Below are 13,573 nucleotides of genomic sequence, written 5' to 3' on the forward strand. Positions count from 1 at the left end.
AGTGAATAACCTCACCTTTATCTAAATTACATTGATTTGCCCACTCACCCAACCTGTTGAGATCATGCTGAAGGATCTCTGCATCTTCCTCACTGTTCACCCTCCCACCCAACTTGGTATCATCTGCAAACTTGGAAATGTTACATTTTGTTCCGTCATCCAAATCATTAATAAATATAGTGAATAGCCGGGGTCCCAGCTTGATCCCTGTGGCACCCGACTAGTTACTGCCTGACAACTTTAAAAGGACCAATTAATTCCTACTCTTTGTTATTTACATTTTAGCTGATAGATTTCTTAAGTAGGCTAGCTAGACCAAATAATCCAACTGTATTAATGAAAAACCTTCTGTTCCTGGGATCGATTCAAATTTTGTTGATTTTGGCAGTTTAAAGAAATCACCTCCTCACTTTATTTTTGAACAGTAAACCTGGGGCTGGATGAGAACATGCTGATATGAAAAGTAGTTGCTGAGGAAGACTTGAGACAGTCTCTGATCCTGTTAACCTCAGCAACTCTTTTACGCAAAGACACAATTCAGATTTTTGTTTAAAATAGTGTGTTTTCTTAATTACGTTCATGAAACAGAACAGAGGCGCAATTGAAATGAGACACTTGGCGAAAAAGATAGAAATGATTTCCTACAGTGCACTATCACCCGAGGTGGTTGAAGGCACTGAATTGTATATTTAACATGGCTCTGTCAATTGGAACCTTTAATTATAACTCTTCAGTATCAGTTACAGCAGGCTAGCACAGATGGTAAAATCTTCCAAAGCTTGGTTAGTCTACCTTACTTAATCTCAGAAGACTAATGCACGAGTCATGTATCAAGATACATCAATGAAATTGGTTGCTCGGAGAACAGAGACTAGTCATTGGCTGTTTAAACATCATGTGGCCAAACCATTTCTTTTATATCCCCCCTCCCTACACACATATTTATTTTTTATTTACTGGGTTTATTTTTCAGGATCTAGTTGGGCATATACATGAGGCTGAGAGTGCTATAAAATTGCTGAAGTATAAAATCGAGAGTACTCAAACTGTCCATATAGAAATATCTCACTAGCGGGGTTGCAGTGTAGCAATCAAACTTCAATCCACCTAGTAAATCAGTTTGTGTTTAACCTGTTTGTTTGCAGCTTCAGGCCTCGACACAGTGTCTGTGTGTGAGTGAAAGAGAGAGAGAGACTTTGGATGCAAGCTACTGTAAGGGATCATAAAACTGAAGGAAATAATGACAGCCTCCTCCTGTCGCCTTGCGATAGTCAGGTAATGATTGCTAGCTCATACCTAGATGACACAGTTGTAGGAACCCTGTATATCATAAACCACGGAGATACAGCAGTGATCAAAATGGTTTCCAGCAATTCAATTAACTTATTAGATTCTTTCAGAACCATTTGCACAAAATGAAAAAAAAATGATGATGCATTTTTGCGTTCAACCACCCCCCCTTTAGTTTCAAAGTCCAATTTGAGCATCCGGCTTATTTTCCTGGATTTATGAACTGCTTAAATGCAGAATTTATGCGCCAGCTGTGAAAATAGATCATTTTAAAGCTATTTCATCTCTTTGCAGAAGCTGTGATACTGCGAGTCAGGTCAATAAATGAATAATCAATCAGCTAGTTACTTATATTTAAGGAGGCTTGTAAATGGCCTGATCAGTAAATGGAATCTGTATCGTTTAATCAACTATCTACCACGTGGGCTGTTCTGTTGTTAAAAGAAGAATCTGGAGTTTGCACACAGTTGTTCCCCAACCTCCCCTGATTAACCACTTCTGGAGATCGCGGAATTTGCAGTTTCTGTAACTGTTTACCTGCTGTTGTTCCAATGTTTTAGAGGGCTGGGGGCGTCCGTTGACAAATACAGCGATCTTACATCGTGACCCCAACACCACCCCCTCCAAAAACAAAAGGCCACCAGCCCCTGGGTGAAATAATCACCATCTGACATTTAAAAAAGTGAAACCGAGTCAAGGAGGAGGCCATTCGGCCCCTCGGGAGCCTACTCCACCATTCAGTACAATCATCGCTCATTTTTAGGGTAAACTCCACTTCCCTGCCTACTCCGAAAATATCATCTTTCGGTGTAGGGAAACCACTAGATATGCTTTAAATGCTGTCGAAATATTTACTTGAAAATAAACGAATGAGAAAGTGGCCCTTAAATCCCAAACAACCTAAAATTTAGTTTTTAAAAAAGTTATTTAAAATTAGCTTATTCACAGCTACTGGACTGACGCTGTGAATTCAAATGCTTCTTTTATTGCAATAAGCCTATTTTCAGCTACAATACTGAAACCCTGTGAAAAATTGGAATGGGTGGAATCTTGTTCAACCTTTGAGGGTCTTGCCTGTTGCTGAAACACCCACCAGGCTGACTGATCAACTCAGTCAGTGATAAGGCTACAATGGGATCTTACCTTGGATCTAAGAGCAAAGCTCGTGTTAAGTGAGAGTTGCTAACTACTTCAGGTGACTCTACTCCCAGACAGCACTGTCAATGATGTGACTGCTGTTGGAAAGAATCCCTGTGACTTACTGAGGATCAAGGAGTGAGGTAAGAGATGTGTATGTTTATGAGAGAAGGTCAAGGGGTGTGTGTTCTGGGGTTAAGGTCTGTGGGAGAAGAGGACTGGGTGGTTCTGACTCAGTAGAGTCATACGGCATGGAAATAGGCCCTTCTGTCCAACCAGTCCATGCTGACTATGTTCCCAAACTAAACTAATTTCACCTGCCTTCTCCTGACCCATATCCCCTCAAACTTTTCCTATCCACAAACTTATCCAAGTATCTTTTAAACGTTGCAACTGCACCTGCATCCACCACTTCCTCTGGCAGTTCATTCCACACACAAACTTTTCTCTGAGTAACAAAGTTACCCTCATGTCGTTTGTAAATCTTTCTCCTCTCACCTTAAAAAATATGCCCTTAGTTTGGCACTCCCCCACCATAGGGAAAAGACACCTGCCAATCACCTCATCTGTGCCCTGCACAATTTTATAAACCACAATAAGTCATACCTCAACATCCTAGGCTCCACTGAGAAAAGTCCCAGCTCTTCCAGTCTATTTTTATAACTCAAACTGTCCAGTCCCAGAAACATCCTGGTAAATCTTTTCTGAACCCTTCGTGCCACAGGACCTCAACTCTCAATTTAGAAATGGCGTCTCATGACACCTTTACTTGTGTCACTTCAAACAAGAGCAAATAACATTTACTTATTTAAAAATAAATTATAGGCTCATGTCTGCTGTCAATACAATGGGGATGAAAATGCACTAGCAATTGTTTATGTCCAAAAAAATGCAGCAACTTCAGAGGAAGACTGTGAGGAAAAGCCAGGGAACTGTAGATTGGTGAGCCTTACATCAATGGTGGATAGGTTGTTTGAGGGGATTCTGATGGACAGGATTTACATGCATTTGGAAAGGCAAGGACTGATTAGGGATAGTCAGAATGGCTTTGTGTATTTGGGAAATCGTATCTCACTAACTTGATTGAGTTGTTTTGAAGAAGTGTCAAAGAAGATTGAAAGCAGAGCAGTGCTCGTTATCTATGTGGACTTCAGTAAAGTGTTCAACAAGGTTCCTCGTGGAGATGAGTTAGTAAGGTTAGATCACATGGGATCCAAGGGGAATTAGCTAATTGGATACAAAAATTGGCCTGAAGGTACAAGAGAGAGGGTGGTGGTGGAGGGTTGCTTTTCAGACTGGAGGCCTGTGACCAGCAGTGTGCCGCAAGGATCAGTGCTGGATCCACTGCTTTTTGTCATTTACATAAATGATCTGGATGTGAATAAATGAGATTATGGTTTAGTAAGTTTGCAGATGGCACCAAAATAGGTGTTGTACTGTACAGTGAAGAAGATTGTGTCAAAGTACAATGCTCTTGATCAAATGGGCCAATGGACTGAGGAGTGGCAGATGGAGTTTAATTTAGATAAATGTGAGGTGTTGCATTTTGATAAGGCAAACCACTTATACATTTAATGGTAGGGCCCTAGAGAGTGTTGCTGAACAAAGAGACCAAGAGGTGCAGGTGCATAATTCCTGAAAGTAGAGTTGCAGGTAGGCAGGGTTGTGGAGGAGGAGTTTGGTACACTTGCCTTTATTAACAAGGGCATTGAGTATAGGAGTTGCGATGTCATATGTTGTGGCTGTACAGGATATTGGTGAGGCCACTTTTAGAATACTGCATACAATTCTGGGCACCCTGCTATAGAAAAGATGTTAAAATTGAGAGGGTGCAGAAAAGATTTACAAGGACGTTGCCAGAGTTGGAGGGTTTAAGCTATAAGGAGAGGCCGAATAGACTGGGGCTATTTTCCCCTGGAACATTGGAAGCTAAGGGGTGACCTTATAGAGGTTTATAAAATCATGAGGGGAATGTTTGGGTGAATAGCCAAGGTTTTTTTTATCCTAGAATGGGGGAATCTAAAACTAGGGGGCATGGGTTTAAGGTGAGAAGGGAAAGATTTACAAAGGGACCTGAAGGTGTAACTTTCACACAGAGGGTAGTGCGTGTATGGAATGAGCTGCCAGAGGAAGTTGTGGAGGTGGGTACAATTACAACATTTAAAAGGCATATCATTGGGGACATGGATAGAAAAGATTTAGAGGGATAAGGGCTGAAAGTTAGCAAATGGGACTAGGTTAGGTTGGGATGAAGGGTCTGCATCCATGCTGTATGATTCCATGTCTGTATCCTTTATTCATTCATGGGATGAGGGTCATTGGCTAGGCAGCATTTATTGCTCATCCCTAATTTCCCAGAGGGCAGTTAAGAGTCACCCACATTGTTGTGGGCCTGGAGTCACTTGTAGACCAGACCAGGTAAGGATGGCAGTTTCTTTCCCTAAACAACATTAGTGAACCAGATGGTTTTTTCCCCCCAACAATTGACAATGGATTCACAGTCATCATTGGAGTTTTAATTCCAGATATTTATTGAATTCAAATTCCACCATCTGCCAAGACAGGTTTCAAACCCAGGTCCCCAGAATGTTACCTGGGTATCCGGATTAACAGTCCAGCGATAATACCACTAGGCCATCACCTGCCCATGACATCTGTATAACAGACAGGTACAGGGTTGGATACCAATATTCAAATATTTCTGTCTAAGTTGTGTGACATTGACATTGGCTTAGCAGAAAGCGCAGCTTCCCATTTGTCTCACACAAGAAATAGAAGCAGGAGTGGGCCATTCAACCCATCAAGTCTGCTTTGCCAAATGAAAGGACATGATTTTAAGCTGTTCTCTCCTTTCCGTTTGAAATATTCCTTGACTCCCTGAGAGACCAAATATCTCTCCTTTCTAGAAGTTAATACTTTGAATAATTAATTAGAATGAGGTGTTATTGTCACTTTTACTCAAGTACAGGGATACAGGAGTACAGTGAAAAGTTTAGAATGTCATCACTCATGGTACCATATTATGTAAAAGGTACCTAGATACAAACTCTTCAGTAAAAACTAGAAAAATAAATAAGTTAAAAGTTCAACATTACAGTTCTTGTCATTATAAAATAGTAAATAAGAAATAAAGTTAAAAGTACCAAATTATAGACCTTCTTTAGCCAGGGGCCTGCAGCCATTCCATGCTTGGCTTTCCCCACGAGAGCTCAATCTCTCTCCTGCGCAGATTCTTAAGTGTTAAACTCCCGCACAGTTGGTCAAGCTTCACACTCCCATTCACAGAAACTCATTAGCAAATGCTCAAACCTGACACTCGGATCAGTTTTAACTTCCCTGGCTGGTTTCACCCTCACGCCAGAGAGTAATCAGGCTTCCAAGTTGATCTAAGAGACCAACTGATATCTGTCGGAGAATTAGTGACAGGGTTCATGAGCAAACACTGACTGACAGGGGCATTAACTTTCGAACCTGCAATCCTCCAAATTATAGTGGAGTTGAATTGTCAGCACCGTGACATTAATAAAAGGAGACCTTTCTCCTGTAGACCGGTTTCCCGTAGGATACAAGGAAGTAACTAAGTCCACAAGAAGAACACACAAAGCAGACTTAACAAAGGTAGCAAGAACTGCCGATGCTGGAGCCTGAGGATAACGCAGTGTGGAGCTGGATGAACACAGCAGGCCAGGCAGCATCAGAGGAGCAGGAAGGCTGACGTTTCGGTTCGGGAACATTCCAAAGCCAAGGTCACAAGTTCAATCTCACAGTGGTATTGAGCTTGTGGATGTGAAGCAGGAGTTTTTTTTTAAAGAAAGACATGCAGGTGCTACTGTGAAAGCCAGGATTTGTTGGCCATCCCTAATTAAATGGAGTGACATACTCGACCCTTTCAGAGGGCTGTTAACAGTCAACCATATTGTTACTTGTAGGACAGGCCAGATAAGAAGGGCAGATTTACTTCCCAAAGGGGACATTAATGAATCAGATGAGATTTCACAGCAGTGGTCTCATGGTTAGTGGTAAACTAATCTTTAAAGCAAATTTTGCTTCTATTATGTGACATGATGAGATTTGAGCCTGTGTCCCCAGAGCATGAAGTCAAGGTGTCAGGATTTCTACTTATGATATTACACACCATCACGCACTCCCTCCCTTAGCAAACTAGTCAGCCTCAATGAACTGAGCTGACCAATGGCCCACTTATCCCATTAGAATGTTCTTTTAGCCTTGCACCATCATCCTTTTTACCATTTAATCTCTCCTGCCTTTGATTTAATCACAGAATTTTCCTCGAGGGCTCTTCCTTCTCCCTTTTTGCTGCCTGCATATTTGATTAAAACCGGTTACATCTCATGTTTTTCCTCAATCTGATGGAAGGTCTTTGAAATGTTAAACTCTTTCTTTCCACAGATGCTTCTGATCTGCTGAGAATGTCTAGAGATTTCATATTTCTTTTAAAGACAACTTCAGTTCAATTTCATTTGAAGGCATGCTTGACTTGTGGAAGAAAGAAGAAATGTGATTATTCGGTAACTTTAGACGTGCTAATGTATTTTCAATAATTGACACGTTTGTGCTGTCTTGCAATAATTATTAAGATAGAGATAGGCATTAGCTCAGATAACTACCATGCAGTAGGAAAACATGATTGCCAATTGCTGTTGCTTTAATACAATATTATTGTCAAACAAAGTCAATACTTGTGCATTATCTGGAGTACTGTGCACAATACTGGTCACTTTATGTAAGAAAGGATGCCAATGTCCTGGTGACAGTTCAGAGAAGCTTAACCAGACTAATACCTGGGATAAAGGGAGAGTTGTCTTAGGAGGAAATGTTGGACAGACTAGGCTTGATCCTGCTGGAATTTCGAAGAGTAAGAGGCTACTTAAGAGATAGAACAAGTGGTCGCTGTTTAAAAATCAGGAGTTGCCCATTTAGTACAGAGATTAGGTGATTTCTTCTCTCCTCAATGTAGAGTGTGCATGGAACTCTTCTTGACAAAGGCAGTGGTGGAAAGAAAGTCCTGAGGCAGGTGTGGATGGATTTCTTGATAAGCAAGGGATGAAAGGCTCTCGTGATTTATTGGGAGTGTAGATTTGAGGTTGCAGTTAGATCAGCCATTGAATGGTGGAACAGGTTCTCGAGGCTGAGTGGCCTCACCTGCTCCTAATTCCTGTGGTTTTTATGGTTTTTTTTTCACACACCTGACCGTCAACTAGGAGAGTGCACAACGTGATCTTCCTGGAGTTACACATGTATCTCAACACTTCCTTTCACACTTATTATCCTGATTGGGGTATTTCAGTTTCTTTGTGGTCCCCTTGACAAAAACTGAAGCATCTGTTCATGCACACTTCCACTTCTAGGCTTGGGATTCCTTAGGAATCACTGGTAATAAATCTGCCTGAATGTTGTGACAGAACACAGTGATCCACTTGCCAATTCAAAGGTGAAAACATCCGTGCTGATGGTGAGTCAAACTATTACTGAATCCACATGCAGTAAAACAGCACTGACTGGAGTCCTGAAAGTTTGCTTTTAGTCTAATAAATCACAAAATTTATTTTTGGAGCCTCTTCTTTGTACTTTTTTTTCCCCCTTTATTCATTCACGGGATAAGGGTGTCACTGGCCAGGCCAGCATTTATTGCCCATCTCTAATTGCCCAGAGGGCAGTTAAGAGTCAACCACATTGCAGTGAGTCTGGAGTCACATGTAGGACCAGGTAAGGATGGCCGTTTCCTTCCCTAAAGGGCATTAGTGAACCAGATAGATTTTCCTGCCAATCAGCAATAGATTTATGGTCATCATTAGACTCTGAATTCTGAATTCCAAATTCCACCATTTGCTGTGGCAGGATTTGAACCCAGGTTCCCATAACATTATCTAGGTCTTTGGATTAACAATCCAGCAATAATACCACTAGGCCATTGCTTCCCCATCCACTAATCACACTAAACTGATGCATAGATAGGTTCTACCTATCAACCCTTTCTCCCAGAGTTGAAATGTCTACTACTAGGGGGCATGCATTTTAGGTGAAGGGGAAGTTCAAAGGAGATGAGAGAGGCAAGTTGTTTTTTTTAGAAAACAGAATGTGTTAGGAGTCTGGAACACACTGCCAGGGGAGGTGGTGGAGGCAGACACATAGGGGCATTTAAGGGACTTTTAGACAAGCACATGAATATGCAAGGTATGGAGGGATACGGACCAAGGGCAGGCAAAATGGACTAGTTTAATTTGGTGTCATGTTCAGCACAACATCATTACTGTGCTGTACTGTTCTAACAAAGAACAAAGAAAATTACAGCACAGGCACAGGCCCTTTGGCTGTCCATACCTGCACTGATATGCTGCCCGTCACAACTAAAACCCCCTAACCTCTGGGGACCATGTCCCTCTATTCCTGTCCTATTCATGTATTTGTCAAAATGCCGTTTAAAAGTCACTATCGTATCGGCTTCCACTACCACCGCAAGCGGCAAGTTCCAGGCACCCACCACCCTCTGTGTAAAAAACTTGCCTCATACATCACCGTTAAACCTATGCCCCTTAGTAACTGACTCTTTCAAAATAAAAGCCAAAAGAACTGCGGATGCTGTAAATCAGGAACAAAAACAAAGTTGCTGGAAAAGCTCAGTAGGTCTGGCAGCATCTGTGAAGGAGAAAACAGAGTTAACGTTTCGGGTCCGGTGACCCTTCCTCAGAACTGATGGTGACTGGGAAAATGTCAGTTTATATGCAGAAAATAGGGAGGTGGGTGGGGTAGGGAGTAAACGATAGGATAGAGCCCAAAGAGAGAGAAAGACAGTTGGACAGACAAAGGAGTTGCTAACGATCAGGCTGAGAGGGTGAATAGTTGTTAATGGGGACTGTTAGTGACTAACAACAGGGAGTGTGTAATGGCAGGCAAGTCGACTTGGCGACCGCTTTGCAGAACATCTACGTTCTGCTCGCAAAAAAGACCCTGAACTACCTGTTGCCTGCCACTTCAATGCACCACCCTGCTCCCTGGCCAACATCTGTCTCTGGCTTGCTACAGTGTTCCAGTGAAGCCCAACGCAAGCTGGAGGAACAACACCTCATTTTCCGCTTAGGGACCCTACAGCCCTCCGGACTCAATATTGAGTTCAATAATTTTAGGGCCTAAGCTATCCCATGTCCCAGCCCCCTACCCCACACGCCAGGCCTTGTTACCACATAGCCTGCCATTACACACCCCCTGTTGTTAGTCACTAACAGTCCCCATTAACAACTACTCACCCTCCCAGTCTGATCATTAGCATCTCCTTTGTCTGTCCAACTGTCTTTCTCTCTCTTTGGGCTCTATCCTATCGTTTACTCCCTACCCCACCCACCTCCCTATTTTCTGCATATAATCTGACGTTTTCTCAGCCACCATCAGTTCTGAGGAAGGGTCACCGGACCCGAAACGTCAACTCTGTTTTCTCTTCCACAGATGCTGCCAGACCTGCTGAGCTTTTCCAGCAACTTTGTTTTTGAACTGACTCTTTCACCCTGGGAAAAAGCTTCTGACTGTCTACTTTGTCCACGCCCTTCATAATCTTGTAGACCTCTATCAGGACGCCTATCAACCTCTGTCGTTCCAGTGAGAACAACCCAAGTTTCTCCAACCTTTCATAGTTAATGCCCTCCATACCAGGCAACATCCTGGTAAATCTTTTCTGTACCCTCTCCAAAGCCACCACATCCTTCTGGTAGTGTGGTGACCAGATTGAACACAATATTCCAAATGCGGCCTAACTAAGGTTCTATACAGCTGGAACATTACCTGCCAATTTTTAAACTCGATGCCCCGGCTGATGAAGGCAAGCGTGCCGTATGCCTTGTTGACTACCTTGCTCTATCTGTGTTGCCATTTTCAGTGATCTGTGTACCTGTCCACCCAGATCCCATGCCAAACAGTACTCTTAAGGGTTCTGCCATTTATTGTATATTTTCCATCTGGCTTAGACCTTCTAAAATGCATTACCTCACATTTTTCCAGATTAAACTCCATCTGCTATCTCTTTGCCCAAGTCACCAACCGATCTATATCCTGCTGTATCCTTTGACGGTCCTCATCGCTATCCGCAATTTCGCCGACCTTTGTGTCATCCGCAATCTTACTAATCAGACCAGTTACATTTGCTTCCAAATCATTTATATATATTACAAATAGCAAATGTCCCAACACTGATCCCCTGAGGAATGCCATTAGTCACAGCCCTCCATTCAGAAACGCATCCTTCCACTGCTACCCTCTGTCTATGACCGAGCCAGTTTTTTATCCATCTTGCAAGCTCACCTCTGACCCGGTGCGACTTTACCTTCTGTATCAGCCTGCCACGAGGGACCTTGTCAAAGACCTTACTGAAGTCCACGTAGACAACATCCACTGCCCTACCCTCATCAACCATCTTCATCACTTACTCAAAAAACTCAACCAAGTTAGTGAGACACGACTTTCCCTTCATAAAACCATGTTGTCTCTCGTTAATATGCCCACTTATTTTCCAAGTGGAAGTAAATTCTGTCTCAGAGAATCCTCTCCAATAACTTCTCTACCACTAACATAAGGCTCACCAGCCTGTAATTAGCTGGATTATCCCTGACACCCTTCTTAAAACAAAAGAACAATGTTGGCTATTCTCCAATCCTTTGGGACCTCCCCTCTAGCCAGTGAGGATACAAAGATTTCTTTCAAGGCCCCAGTAATTTCCTCCCTTTGTGTGTTCTATGTAAACTCTCTGCCACCCTGTGTCAGTAATCACAGCCCTCTTAAAGTACTTTAAGATAATAGCAGATCTACAGTGGTGCTTTCCATAATCGGCTCATGAATCTGCTGATTCATAACTAATAGAGATGTTCATGTCATATTAGAGATACCATCAAAGCCAGTGATTTAAGTTAGCTGAATTAAATCAAATTCTATTTTCATAAGAGTACCATTTTATATAGGAATTCCATTACTGATTTTTTTAAAAAAGTCTATTACACATTTTCAGCTAGAAAGCAAGAGGGTAGAGAAGAACACACTGGAAATTTATCCAACAGAAGAGTTTGCTTTGTGAAAGATCCATGGTGTCCCTTTTGTTCAAGTATATTTCTTGTGCCCTTCAACTTTGTCACATTGCAACAATATTTAAAATACCAATTCACACACAGCAAGATCCCAGAAATAGCAACATCATCATGACTAGATCATGTCTTAGTGTCGCTGTTTGCGATCAAGACACTGGGGAGACTGTGTTCCAAAGGAGGGTCATTGTTAGACTCAAAATGTTAACTCTGTTTCTCTCTTCACAGATGCTGCCAGACCTACTGGGTTTCTGCAGCATTTTAAGTTTCTTTTCCGTTCGCCATCCTCATATTTTGCTGTAATTTCACTGGGGAAAGCTCCCCTGCATTTCCTTGAATAGTGGTATTATCACTGGACTGTCAATCCAGAGTCCCAGATAACATTCTGGGAACCCGCGTTTGAATCCCACCACGGCAGATGTTGGAACTTGATTTCAATAAATATCAGGAATTAAAGGTCTAATGATGACTGTGAATCCATTGTTGATTGTTGGGGGGGGAAACCCATCTCTTTCACTAATGTCCTTTAGAGAAGGAAACTGCCATCCTTACTCGGTCTGGCCTATATGTGACTCCAGACCAACAGCAATGTGGTTGACTCCAAACTGCCTCTGGGCACTTAGGGATGGGTAATAAATGCCACCTAGCCAGCGACACCCTCTCCTCATGAATGAATAAAAAAAGAGTCTGAATTATGAAAGATTCAAGTCTCACCTTAATTATCCCAGTCTGTCTGTTGCCAGATACACAAAACATTTGCTCTCTACTGTCATCCATAATCTATGGAGATCACCCTCATTCAAACCAGAGTGAAAGGCAGCTATCAGCTATTCAATTAGCATAAGGATTAAATAACTGTGCATTTGATCTGATTGTGATCAAGTTCAGAAAGTATCTCCTATTAGCACCAACAAGATGGAGAAGTGCCGCTTGTTTTAATGGGTCACAGCAAACTCTGTTAATTGAGAACTGTTAGACCTAAGTTAATTGGTAGCAGTAAGATAGATGTTAATTTGCAACAGTAAGAGCTATGCTAATTGGTGACAATAAGATCTATGCTAATTTGCGACAGTAAGATCTATACTTATTGGTGGCAATAAGATCTATGTAAATTGGCAGCAATAAGATCTATACAAATTGATGTCAGTAAGATCTATGCTAATTGGAAAAAGTAAGGTCTATGCAAATTGGTGGCAGTAAGATCTATGGTAATTGGTGGTCGTAAGATCTATGCAAATTAATAACAGAGATCTATGGTAATTGGTGGTCGTAAATGGCAAATATGGAGTGTAATACTAAATGCTGTGACAACATGTTTCTCAAAATGTAAGTTTCTTATTGTAACTAAGTACTCTTCATACCAAAAGGTTTTTTTTAAATATTAATTTGCTTTTCTTATTACAGAAAGCTACAAGGAATATTGAAACAGAACTGCTCATAAAGCCACAGAGATACCAAAAGAATGTTTTGGGATTGCTTCAAATGTACTAGTGACTTGTGATAAATGTCACAATAAAGCAAAAATACAAACTTCTGGAAGCACTCAGCAGGTTAGACAGCTTGAGAGAGACGCAGAGTTTAACGCTTCAGGTCGAAGACCTTTTGTTCAAAAATTTCATCTTCAAAATTGAAAGTTGATTTCAACAGTAGGAGTTCATGTTGCAACTTTAAAAAAAGGTCCTGCAATGTCTGAAACTAAATTTGTTTCTCTGGCTTGGGTGTATAATTGCCATGTTTCCAAGTTTACTTAAACTCAAAACAATCCTGCAAGGCCAAGATACAGAATTTGTTTTGTAGGTTCCAGTCGCATTAGGGCAGTGTGAAGTCAGTGATCTTAACATTCCTCCTTTGTATGCTGAATAAAATCCTTTGAAGAAATTTTGCAAGTCTGTATGAATCATCTCGGAGCGGTTTCACTTTTAGGGTCATCCTTCACTTAAGCAACATGCTACACAGCCAGTTTCATGAGACTATCTTCCAGGCCGGTTGTAAAGCATCCTAATACAGGGGACTAAGTTGAAATCTTTCATGGGGACCCACTACAATCAGGCCCTGTAAATGAG

The 13,573-nt window shown here is 41.7% G+C and overlaps 1 long non-coding RNA gene across 2 annotated transcripts; it reads left to right on the plus strand.

Moving 5' to 3' along the window:
- The first annotated feature begins 1,098 nt into the window (after positions 1–1,098).
- On the plus strand, positions 1,099–13,334 carry LOC125486876. 2 transcript variants are annotated; one of them, XR_007265497.1, is made up of 3 exons: positions 1,099–1,275; positions 6,838–6,956; positions 12,915–13,334. It is a non-coding gene; the product is annotated as an uncharacterized LOC125486876 (long non-coding RNA). The 2 variants fall into 2 exon arrangements; XR_007265496.1 differs by lacking the exon at positions 1,099–1,275 and adding an exon at positions 2,459–2,570.
- The last annotated feature ends 239 nt before the right edge of the window (positions 13,335–13,573 follow it).

Source organism: Rhincodon typus, chromosome 34, assembly GCF_021869965.1.
Source record: "Rhincodon typus isolate 14 chromosome 34, sRhiTyp1.1, whole genome shotgun sequence".
Taxonomy (NCBI): Eukaryota; Metazoa; Chordata; class Chondrichthyes; order Orectolobiformes; family Rhincodontidae; genus Rhincodon; species Rhincodon typus.